The sequence below is a fragment of the Leptonychotes weddellii genome, chromosome 8, assembly GCF_054177405.1.
Source record: "Leptonychotes weddellii isolate Sample4059 chromosome 8, ASM5417740v2, whole genome shotgun sequence".
NCBI classification, from domain to species: domain Eukaryota; kingdom Metazoa; phylum Chordata; class Mammalia; order Carnivora; family Phocidae; genus Leptonychotes; species Leptonychotes weddellii.
This window is the reverse complement of record NC_138376.1, coordinates 25,803,954-25,815,949: the sequence shown is the minus strand read 5'-3', so window position 1 is coordinate 25,815,949 and position 11,996 is coordinate 25,803,954. Positions and strand designations below refer to the sequence as shown.

The 11,996-nt window shown below is 49.3% G+C and overlaps 1 long non-coding RNA gene across 1 annotated transcript; it reads right to left on the bottom strand.

The window, feature by feature from the left end:
- Positions 1-2,881: 2,881 nt before the first annotated feature.
- Positions 2,882-11,132, bottom strand: LOC145722988 (uncharacterized). The gene is made up of 3 exons (XR_014147622.1): positions 11,014-11,132; positions 9,243-9,382; positions 2,882-3,158 (listed from the first exon to the last, which is right to left on the bottom strand). It is a non-coding gene; the product is annotated as an uncharacterized LOC145722988 (long non-coding RNA).
- Positions 11,133-11,996: the final 864 nt, after the last annotated feature.

Sequence of the window (11,996 nt, the reverse complement as noted above, 5' to 3'; positions counted from 1 at the left end):
TCCCCAAACCCCCATAACATAACATATTATACCAGCCATTTACTCTGTCCACAATACATGAAAATAAACAGTTAACATTAATATGGTGGGCTGGGGTGGGACTCCGTATCTGTTGTACTTGGAAATATAAACTCATTCACAGGGAGTTCCTTGGAACTCAGAGCCTGGTTTCTCTCTGCTACAGTCTTTTCTGGTGTATACTCATGGAGGTAAGTCTCACACATGGATGTCACCTGTCACGGTATCCCAAAGAGGGGAGAACATTATTGTGAACTTTTGCTCCTGAGAGTAGAGTCTAAATAAACAGCCTGGTATTCGATGCCTTCCAGAATTGGACCCCAGCCTGCCTGTCCTCTCTCACCTCCCACTCCTCTGCAATGTGCAAGCGCCAAACACTCTTGGCATGCTCACCACCTAATGGGTGCTCCTTGGTCCACGACACTCATCCAGTTACTTAACTGGTCCATTTGTATAAATCTCACCTTCTCCACCTGATGATGCACACCAGCGAACTATGGCTCGGGGGCCATCTCTGGCCCGGCCCCTGTTTTGTAAATAAAGTTTTTTTTTCCCTTTCATCTGGGATCAGGGAGTCATTTGGACTCACTCTACCTGAGTGAAAGAAGCAGTGAGAATTTATGTTGTTATATATATTGTCTTTAAAATGATGAAATAGGAGCAAAGGAAGATGAAAGTGTTTGTCCAACATAGTGCTCTGGTGAAGTTGGAATTAGTAGGCACCATCTCATGATCTAATTCCTAATTGTTTTTTCTTCTTTTTTTTTTTTTAAAGATTTTATTCATTTTTACAGAGGAGGAGGGGCAGAGGGAGAAGGAGAGAGAGAATCTCGAGCAGACTCCACGCTGAGCACAGAGTCTGACTCGGGGCTCGACTCCACGGCCCCGAGACCATGACCCAAACTGAAACCAAGAGCCGGACATCCAACTGACTGAGCCATCCAGGCGCCCCTCTAATTGTTTTTTTCTTTCTCTTGGACAGCTCCTTTATTTAACAGAAGCTTATAATGTGTTTCCCATGAGTCCAGCATTCTTGTATGTGTTTATAAATTTTCACTCAGTTGACTTTCAAGACAGTCCTCGGAGTCAGACGCTACTGTTGTCATCCACCTTGTAGAGGTGAGGAAACTGAGGCACAGAGGGGTGACAGAACTTGTGTGAGGACACAGTCCCAGTGTGCGGCAGAAGCGATTTGGTTCTGGAATCTATACTTACCCACTATCCTGTGCTACCTTTCACCCTCCAATGTGACTTGCCTTTTTCCTCTAGGTTAAAAACACATCAAAGAACGCCTAATCTCCCCAGCCTGTGATCAGTAGAGCTTCTACTCAATTAAACACATTGAATCAGTCACCAAGGAGGGTACAAGTAAAGAATGTGAGCTCCAAGGCGGGAGGGGTTATCTTGTTGACGGCATTCCCATCACCTAGAACAGTGTCTGATACATGGAAGGTGCTCAGCAGAAATATTTTGGGTAGATAAACAATCAGATGAATTGATCAATGAATGGATACATGTATGAATTAGATAGGTATGTAAATAAAGTTTTATCGGAACCTAGCGACACCATTATTTATATAATGTTGATGGCTGCTTTCCCCAGAGTTGAGTAGTTAACAACAGAGGCCATATGGCCCACAAAGCCTAAAATATTTACAGAAAATTTGCTGAGCCCTGGAGTATAGAGACACTTTCTTCCTCTTGCTGTCAACACTAAGCCAGTCTGTTGCACAGGTCAAGAATGGCCTGTGCAGGGGGTGCCTGGGTGGCTCTGACTTTTGATTTCGGCTTGGGTCATGATCTCAGGGTTGTGAGGTTGTGAGGCTCTATGCTGGGCATGGAGCCTGCTTAAAATTCTCTCTCCCTCTCCCTCTGCCCCTCCCCCACTCGCTCACTGGCACTCTCCCCTGCCCCCGTCAAAAAAAGAACGGCCTGTGCAGGAAATAGCAAGGATGCTCTCTGTGGTTCAAGAATGCCCTTGAGGGGGAAGAGGAGGCTGTGTTACAGATGGATGTCATCCTTGCAGAAGTGGTTAGAAGGCAGGCTTTCGAGCCCGGACTGACTCAGGCTTGACTCCCAGTTCTGCCATTGACCAGCTGTATGACTTCAGGCAGCCTCCACGCTCTCTTTGAACCTCAGCTTGTTTCTCTGTAAAACTGTGGGTGATAGGGTCACCTGGGTGGCTCATTCGGTTAGGTGTCTGCCTTCGGCTCAGGTCATGATCCTGGGGTCCTGGGATCGAGCCCCGCATCAGGCTCCCTGCTCAGCGGGGAGCCTGCTTCTCCCTCTCCCTCTGCCTGCCTGTCTGCCTGCTTGTGATCTCTCTCTCTCTCTCTGTCAAATAAATAAATAAAATCTTCAAAAAAAAAACAAAAACAAAAACTGTGGGTGATAAAATCTAGGCTAGTTCAAGGTTCAAGTGAGATAATGTGCAGAAACTATCTGGGATCTAGGGACCCCGATAAATGATCATTCTTTTTCCTTGTGGACACCGAATGTGTTTCAAGGTTGGTCTCTAATTATGACTGGCCAGTTTCAAGTGAGCTTTTGTGCCCAGGGAGCCCTTCCTAGAGAATCCTGCCACCGCCTCCACCCCGTTCTTCCTGCACTTACCTTCTCTAGCCTTCCAGGTTCTGCCTCTCCCTCACCCTGCCCCAGCCCTCCCTGATTTCCTCTCCCTTGTACCTCCGCTCTGCACTTACACACTCCCTGACTCTGTTTTTCAAGTCATTATTGTTCTCTGGGTGTTTCCTGTGAATCCAGACACCTGCCCAAGCAGATCCACCCTCATACGGGGTCCAGTGAATCTTTGAGGGCTGGTTACTTGATTTTACAACAGTGGGCAGGGGTGCTGAGTGGCCCACACCCACCACTCCCTCTGGGGTGGCATCCTCATTCCCAGCCAGACTAGACAGCCTCTCCTGCCTGAAATTGCTGGGCTTGAAATTTCTGCCACCAGACAGGCATTCCTTTGTGATTATTCTTACACTCTGGACGTTCCTCTGTTAAAATGCAGGTAATTCCTAGGAGGCGATCACCTGTGTCCAGGTTCTTATCGAGTCACAACCTACCAATGGTCAACTAATTGCTGAGCTGTTGCAGTCCCAAATGAGATGGTATATCTGAAAATGATTTCAACACTGTGAAGAGAACTATATAAACAAAGGATTATTCTTAGTGTTAAAAGGTGTTACATCCTCTCCATTTTATCACAAATGGCTTTTAGAAGTAGATTCCAAAGGAGTGAATCTCTAATGGTGGAATTCCAGACTACAAGATAAATTTTAAAATATTGAAGGTGGTAGGGGCAGGTTCCTTCCCTTTCAAAGTCCACTGCCCAGGTAGCTATCAACTCAGCCAAATTCTAGGCCAGCTCTGACCAGTGGAGTCTTGGAGTGAAGGCAAGGCCTTTGAGGTGATTGAATTGTCCTTCCCAAAGCTTAGAACCAGGAAGAGTCTTGAATCTTCTTATGTTACAGATGAGGAAATGAGGCCCAGAGAGAGAAAGTTTCTCACTCATTCATAGCGGGGGAGCCTAAGTAGTAGGCAGGAGCTAAAGTAACTAGGATGGGTCTGGGGGCTAGCAGGGGTCAGAAGGCAGGATGAAACCAAAGCTGGGTTAAGGGTGAAGCCCCCTTGCCAGTGCTGGCCCCTCTGAGGGCTTCCCCTGGCACAGACAGACAGACAGGACACCCGGCACTGACAGACAGACAGACAGAAGAGTCCACTCGTCCCCTCCTGCAGGCTGCCCCTCCCACATCAAGTGCAACTCCTTTTGCCTGGGGCCACCCTGCCGAGGGGAGGCCTCCCATCCCAGGCCCTTGGCCCACGGAGAGAAAGTCCGAAACAATGCCTCTAAACTGAAAACATTTTTGTCTTTCTCCGTGGAACAATGGCCATTAACTGCCATGGAACTGGAGCAGAAATGGAACGCAAACCCCAGGGGCCTGGGAGCCTGCAGGGGTGTGGGGGTGGGGAGGGAATCGGGGGCAGAAATCTGGGGAGAGCCTCTCCCCACCACCTCCCATCACCCCCCTGCACCCCCTGTCCCCCTGAGGCACTTCCGGTGGCTGCTGCCTTTTCCATTTGGAGCACCACTTGACCCCCACCCTTCAAAGTCTCATGGGACTCCGGGGGGAGGGGGGCTGCACAGACCACCCTCCCACACATCCCAGCAGTGCTCTGGACACTCACCACACACAGGAAGGCCAGCAACGGCAATCATGAGACAGCTTAAAGCAGCCCCCCAGCCCCCTGGAGCCCCTGCTGGGGAGCGGACAGGACCACGTGGGTGACCTTGAGGCCAGTGACTGACCTCCTAGTCCCTCGCTGTGGAACCTCCAGCATGGGCTCTTTTGGGGGGTCGCTAGACAATGCGCCCCGCCGAGAGTGAGAGATGACGCATTTTTCTGCGGCCAAAAGCCACTTTTGACGGGTCCGCCCCATTGAGGAGCAACCGAAACCTCATCCCACCCAGCACGGCTTTTGTCTGCACCACATATTTGTCTTATTTGGAAGATTTTTGTGGGTTTTCCTGTCTTTCTCCAGCGCTTACTGCCCTGAGGGGGCCGGAGGCCATGGTGGGGCTGCGGGAAGGGGGGAAGAGGCATTCCTGGGGCACGATGCCTGGTGGTCTGCGGCGTGACTGGACGTGGGGGAGAAATCTGACCCCCACAACACCATGTGTACCCCAAATAGGCACCCTGGACCCAGGCCACACGCCTCTCCTCTGTGGGCCGCCCACGGCTCCTGGGCCTTCCTGGGCCTGTTTCCCGAGTCTTCTCTCAGCCTCCTCTGCTCTGGCTCCCCCGTCTCTCATTCCTTCATTCCTGTGCTCCAGCCTGTTCGGCTCCCGGGTTCCTACGCCTTGGCCGGTGCCCACACCTTTCCTCCCGTTTCTTTCTGCCTGTCTGGATTCTGAAGTTTCTCTCAGGGCCTGGCGCCATCTCACCCCCTCCTCGGTGCCCCCCCCCCCGCACCCCCAATCTAACCCCTGTCAGGGTCTCCTGCTTCTGAACTTCAGAAGTGTGTGTCTTCTCTCCCTTTGGTGATTCCAAGCACACCCTGCCTCTGTCACAGCTGCCCAGTAACATGGAGGACAGAGGCTGTAGCTTTTGTTCTTTGTTCCCCCATCACACCTTCTACAACGCAGTCACTCCATTAATATTTGTTTGACTGGGGCTTCTCAAGGGCTGGCCGTGGACCAATTTGGAGAATCTCAGTGATAGAAACCTAATCCAATGACCCACTCAGAACTTGAATTCCTGCCAAAAGGTGTTTTGGCTTCAGCTTACATGCCTCTGGTGACGGAGATCTCACTACTTGTTGTGACAAACCATTCCCTCTTCTGATAGCTCTGACCTTAAGGAAGTTCTTCCTCATATTGAACTAATACATGCCACCTTTGGCTTTCCCCACTGGACTCCCAGCTAGACCACGTAAATCTATTCCAACCCTTTTGCCTCACAACCACCCTTCAGATATTTGAAGGTGGCAATCTCCTACCTCTGCAGTCTTTTCTTTTCCAGAGGGAAACACCTATTGTCCTAACCTCCAGTGTCCCAGTGCCCCAATGACCATGGCTTCAAGTGTTCACCCCCACTTCCCATGTTGAGCATCTCCCCAAAGCCCTGTTGAACTCATTTTCCTAACATTATTTCCCCTCTTTCTGGATCAAAATGAATGCCACGGGTTTCAGATGGGCTTGCCACCATGTGGTTATTTGAAGTGTCTCAAAGAAAGGACCCACTCTCTCACTAGGGAAAGGAAGGAAGGAAGAGAAAGAAAGAAAGAAAGAAAGAAAGAAAGAAAGAAAGAAAGAAAGAAAGAAAGAAAGAAAGAAAAAGAAAGAAAAAAGAAAGGAAGGAAGGAAAGGAAAGAAGAGGAGAGAAAAGACAAGGATTAGAGGACCCTGAGCTGCTGCTTTGTCTATGTCTCCGTTCGTCCCGAGCAGCCGTACCCTCTCCTGAGGGGTAGCCGGCAAATCTGACAACTGATTCTACATGTTAGTGGAGGTCTGGCTTTCCACACATTTCAAAGGCTGTCAGGTCATTTCTGTGCATTTTTTAAAAAAGATTTATTTATTTGAGAGAGAGAGATAAAGTGCGTGTGGGGAGAGGGGCAGAGGGAGAGAGAATCTCAAGCAGACTCCCTGCTGAGTGCGGAGTCCAATGCTGGGCTCCATCTTAGGACCCCCCTGACATCATGACCTGAGCCGAAATCATGAGTCGGATGCTTAACCAACTGAGCCACCCAGGAGCCCCATTTCTGTGCATTTTAATATAGGTATTCCAGAGCGAATACCAAATGTTTTAAACCAAAGGGGTGACTCATGGTGGCATTTCAGGCTGCTGAGATATTTTGGGAAAACCTAGGCTTGTGGAAACTGGCCTGATTCTCCCCGACCCTCTGTGGGTGATGGAGATCCCCCAGCCCCAAGTGTATTTACATTAGGACCAGACACTTCCCTTCAGTGCCCAGCCCCCATAATTTGTGCCAATTATTGGAACTGAATGCTTTGTTGCCTTGTATAGTTCACTATCTTTCTTAAGTGTCTGTATCTTGCAGCAAGTGATGACTCCTTGAGAAAAATGACAGGGATCTTAAAGGATTCTGTATCTCGCTTGTGGTGGTGCTTACACAAATGTATGCATTGATTAAAACTCATCAAATTGTATACTTAAAATGGTTGCGTTTTATTGTATGTAAATTATCCTCTGATGAAGGTGGTTTTTTAAAAATGATTTTACATCCCATGCAGAGTCTAGAGTCATGTCCTGCTCATACCTGGATTCATCTACATTTGTGGATTGATTTACTAAGTTAAGCTGTACCTAGAGCGATAGCCAAGAGCCATCTTCTCTTCTAAGCCTGACGATCAACTTGAGAAGGCTCCTCAAACCACATGGCTGAAATGACTCTGCATTGTCTGGCCTTGCCTCCAACCTGATCTTCCTACCCAGAGATTCAGGCCCAAATCAAGCAGACACACTCGATTCCTCACCCAGCCTATCTTGTAGGAGTGCTTTAATATGACCATTGCCATCCCTACTGCTGGGATTACAGTTCCCTCACACCCCAGCTCCCTGCCCCGTATTGCCCATCACTGACCTGGAGAGTGGAAGGCTCCTCCTTGAAACCCTGAATGCGGGGGCACTATGACTCAAGGTTGATTTATCAGACCATGTCTGTTGCTCTGAGCTTCCTAGCCACTCTGTTCCAGAAGCCATGGGGCAGTGGTCTTCTTGCCTGATGGGCTACCACCTTGGGGACAAGGTTCTAACCATCTTGCCTGAGCTATGGCTCAAGGTGTCTGGGCCCCTTGGATGCTGAGCCCTGTCCTTCTGCCCAAATGCCTAGCTTCTTTGACTTGCTCTGAACTCAGAAGTGTGGCCTTAAAAAAGAAGAAGAAAAAAAAAAAGTGCTCCCTGTAGGTAGCAGGGTGGATAATTTTAATTCGCCCATTTATGCTCTCCAGTCTATTCTAATGATTCCTGAATAAGTGAATCTCTCTTCCCTACCAGACTGCAAGCTCGCTGAGGGTGGGGGCCGAGAACTGTCCCTCTTCATTATTCCCAGCTTCTGGCTGGCCTGGCACACAGTTGCTGTTTGATAAACATTTATAGAGTGATGAATGAGTTCAATTTCATGAAAACTATGGGGGAGATGCTCCGCCTCATCAGACAGTACCAGGTGCTGATGGAGAGAGACCAGAGGCTTATGTACAGCCAACGGAGCGTGGCTTGGTCCAGCCATGTGGGAGAGCTGTTTGGCAATCTCTCGCCAAGTGGAAGATGCCCTCCCTAGTCTTCACTCTGCTCACGCACAGGAATGCTCAGAGCACGGCGATATGTAATCCTGAAAAGTTACAGGTAACCTAGATGCCCATCCGCAATGGACATCGTGATAGTCACACAATCGATCACAGCTTCACCCGTCGATGTGGATGATTCTCAAAAACATGGACCAGATCAAAAAAGAAAGTTGCTGATGGGTATATACAGTTTGATACCACTTACATGATCTTTAAGTGCAAAACATACGGTGTATTCGACCTAATGTATTAGGCCTCAGGACAGGCTGAGTGGCAACTGAGGACCCAGTTCACCTCTCTGCAAAGGGTGTATGTAATATGTGTATATGTATATATTTTACTATATATGGATACAGGTACTATATATTGATATAAACAATATATGGTAAAATATAGAGAATGATAAACATCAACCTCAGGAGAATGGTCGCCTCAGTGGAGCAGGGAGCAGAGAGAGATATAGTTGAGTCAGGTGCACAGAGGGTCTCACCTGGATTGGCAAAGTGATATTTGCTAGGTTGGGTGGCATGGATACGCGGTGTTAGTGATGTCATTCTTTATTCCGTGGTCATTATGATTGTTGTTCTCCAGACATTTGTGGCCCCTTTCCCTTCTAAGTGTTAGAAGAATTGCACCACCTGATTCCCTGTGGTCGGGGGAAGTCCCGTGACTGACTAGTTCTGGCTAGAGCATTAAATTGCCTTTTGAGACCCTCCGGATTTCTCTTTTGCTTCTGACAATGTTTGGGATGGTGGTTGTCTTATCAGCTTGGGTCCCTGAGTGATTTCCTGAGCAGAGCCCCCTGCTCATCCTTCAAGGACATGTAGCAGAAGCAGAAGTGTGTTAAGCCACTAAGAAGATATCAGGGTTGTTTGGTACTGCCACATAATCTAGCATGTTCTGACTGATACATACCTTTTAATGTGTCTAGAATTTACAATTAAAAAATGAAATGAGAGAAATGCCAAGATTTGTTAAGAGAAGGGGGCATAGGAGAGAAGAAGGGCCTACAAGTTTTCGTTTCCACTGGTTACCTTCAAAAAAAAAAAAGGCGATTTCCTAGCTCCCCGTTGCCCCTTGAGTGGTGGGCAAGCTCAGCAATGAATTCGGGGAGACTTGAAGCTGGAGTGTGCCCGGCATTCCACTACACCTTCCTTAGAAACCCACTGGGCACCACTGTGCTTTGCACTACTCAGACCTCAGCTTCAGGAAATGAGCCCAGCCACTGCTGGGCATCAGACACCTGCGGGGCAGACCTGAGCCCAGCCACTGCTGGGCATCAGACACCTGCGGGGCAGACCTGACTTGGGATATTCTCCAGGCTTCTGAGTCCCCCTCCTCCCCTGGGCTGCAGGAACATCAGCCAGAGCAGATATGAGAGATGAGAGCAGACAGAATGTGAAGTTCTCACCTCACATGCCGGGCAAGAATGTGAACCTGGGCTCTTGGGACCTTGGGCTTGATGGCTCTGTCACACACTCTGGAGCCCACTGACACTTCAAACATGAGCCTCCTGGCTTCTTACCTCCAGAGGAAGTGTTCCAGGATTACCTTGAGTTGGAGGGGAGGAGGGAAGGAGCTGCAGGTTAATACCTGGATTTCTATGGTGCTTTTCTTCTCAAAGCTTCAAAAAACTCCCCTTACCCTCCTGTGGCCTCCCCCAGAAACAGAACGAGGAGAGGAAGATTCTTTCATTTCCCAGTCCAGGTGAGGAAATGGGGGCCTGGAGAGGGTAAACAAATGGCCTGTGGTCACAGAGCAAGACAAGGAGATGATCCTGGTGGGCAAAAGTCTCTGTCTCCAGACCCCATCTCCCCCACCCTGGGCCTAGACCCACCCTGCTGGGCTGGCTGGCCTCTCTGTGTGGGCAGCAACCTCTGTGCTGAGGTGTGGACCAGGCCCTGAGTCTCCACTCAGCTGTCCTGGGGCCTGAGCAGAGAGGAGGAGGAGAAGGATCCGGGAGAGGCTAAGGTCAACTCCCCCTCCCACAGAGCAGTGACGACACGTTGGCTGTAAGCCCCAACTGGGAGGTCAGGCCACGGAGGCTGCCAGAACACCGGGGCTGAAGAGGGTCCAGATAATGCAACTGGGGTAGCCTCTGTGGGTGGAAATGACATTTCTTGGCTTTAAATAGCTCCATCTCCGGAGCCCCGGAGCCTCGGCGGGGCTATTAATTCCTAGACTCCCAGGGCTTCCCAGCCCCGTCATTCTGTTTGCACAAGCTGTGTAAGATCTCAGGCATTTTTCCTGCCACCCGTGTCCCCACCTCCCTTCAGTTTTCCTGTGTGATTTCAACAAGGGGTTAGTTTATTTCTACTAGCAGGCCTGGGTTTCCAGCGGACCGCATACATATTTTGTCCTTCTTACAAGTGACATGGCTCTAGTCAACAGCAAACTCTTGAGGGTTTTCTTTGTAACCTGGTGTCTCCAGAAAGAAAGGTAATGTGTGTGCGCATGAATGACAAAAAGAGAGGCCATATCTATGCATGTACGTGTGTGTATATCAAGTTAATTAGTCCGTTAATCCCCCAGATTTTTTTTTCTTGATTGCTTACTAAATGTCTGGCACTGTGCTGGTCCTGAGCACACAGGGTAAACAAAAATCCTAACTGATCAAACAACTGTATCACCCCCATGCCTGCCCCTTGTGGCATCTCCCGGCCTAGTTGGGCATCCCAGCCGCTCGTCCCACATATCTCTGAATCCTGCCTACCCTCACCAAGCGGAAAATGATGAAGAGGAAAAGACAGACGGGTACAGGAGGTGTTTAGTGCAGAAAACTGACAGGTCGTGGTGGCTGACTGGCTGGAGAAAGAGGATGAATCGATGACAACGCCAAGGAATTTGGCATCTGCTGACAGGGAACGTTGGAGAATGGCTAAGACAGATGTGTGGACTGGGGCGGGGCAGTAGGCCACTTGTTTCAGTTTGCTGATAACAAAGTCCACTCACAGCGGCTTAAACACACAGGACTTTCTTCTCTCACAGCTCCAGGGAAGGTGGAGTAGCTCCACAGTCACTGGGATCCTCTACCTTCCTGCTCTGTCATCCTCAAATTCTCCTCATGGCCCAAAATGGCAACTGGAGTTCCACCCATTTCATCTGAATTCCAGGAAGAGAGAGGGAGAAAGGACAAAAGGACAAAAAGGGTATATGCACCCCTGCCCTTTTAAGGCACTCACCTGGAAGTCCTCTGTCACCCTCTGCTTATGCCTTGTTGACCAAAACTTAGTCACATGGCTACACCAAGCTGCCAGGGAGGCCTGGAAATGTAGTTTTTAGCTGGGTGTGTTGCCCAGGACTCTGTTAATACTGAAGAAGGGAAAGACTGACATCAGGAAGCAACTAGCACTTTTTGCTACGGCACTCAGTAAGTATGTGTTGACTTGCATTGAATCAGCAGGAAAGATAAGGAATTGTGTTTCGGGCCATGAAGGGTTTGCAGTGAGGATGAAACGTCCTATCTGAAACAGGAGTGGAACATATGTGACACAGGGGCTGAAAATCTAGATTATCAGGTCAGCCACAGGCAAGTTAGAATTAAAACTGTGGCTCTGGTGAAAGCCCATGGCTTAGCCTGGGTCAAGTCTACAGCATGGGGGTGGGGGTGGGGGATGGGAGGAAGAGAGGGAAGAGCATCTTGCAAAAGAAAAAACTTACAGATCTTGGTTTGTCTGTCGTCACTCTGTGACATCATCGGGGCTCACTCAGCCTCCAGTTGGTCTGTAGGACACTGCAGTTCCTACCTGGGGACGGCTTTGGAGGGTACCTGTTAAGTACAGTATGCCCACTTCTCTCCTGTGCCCAGGTTGAGAAGTTTAAGGACATCCATAGGAAAGATACCCCATCTGCTCCTCCCCACCCAGATGTGCCCTGCTCAGACCTGGCTGCCATTTAGACCATTTAGACACCCTGGGAGTGGAAGGTTGGGGGGCTGCCCCATGGAGAAGGAGCAGAGGCAAGGGAGGGGCTTCTCCCCTTGTTATATAAAGCCTCAAGACCTTTCTCCCGGGGAGGATTTAGATCAGTGGTTCTCAACCACAGGCAGTTTTGTCCTTCTGGGGACATTTGGCCAGGTCTGGGAACATTTTTGATTGTTATGACTAGGGAAGTAGGGTGTGCTATTGACATTCAGTGGGTAGAAGCCAGAGATGTTGCTAAACAT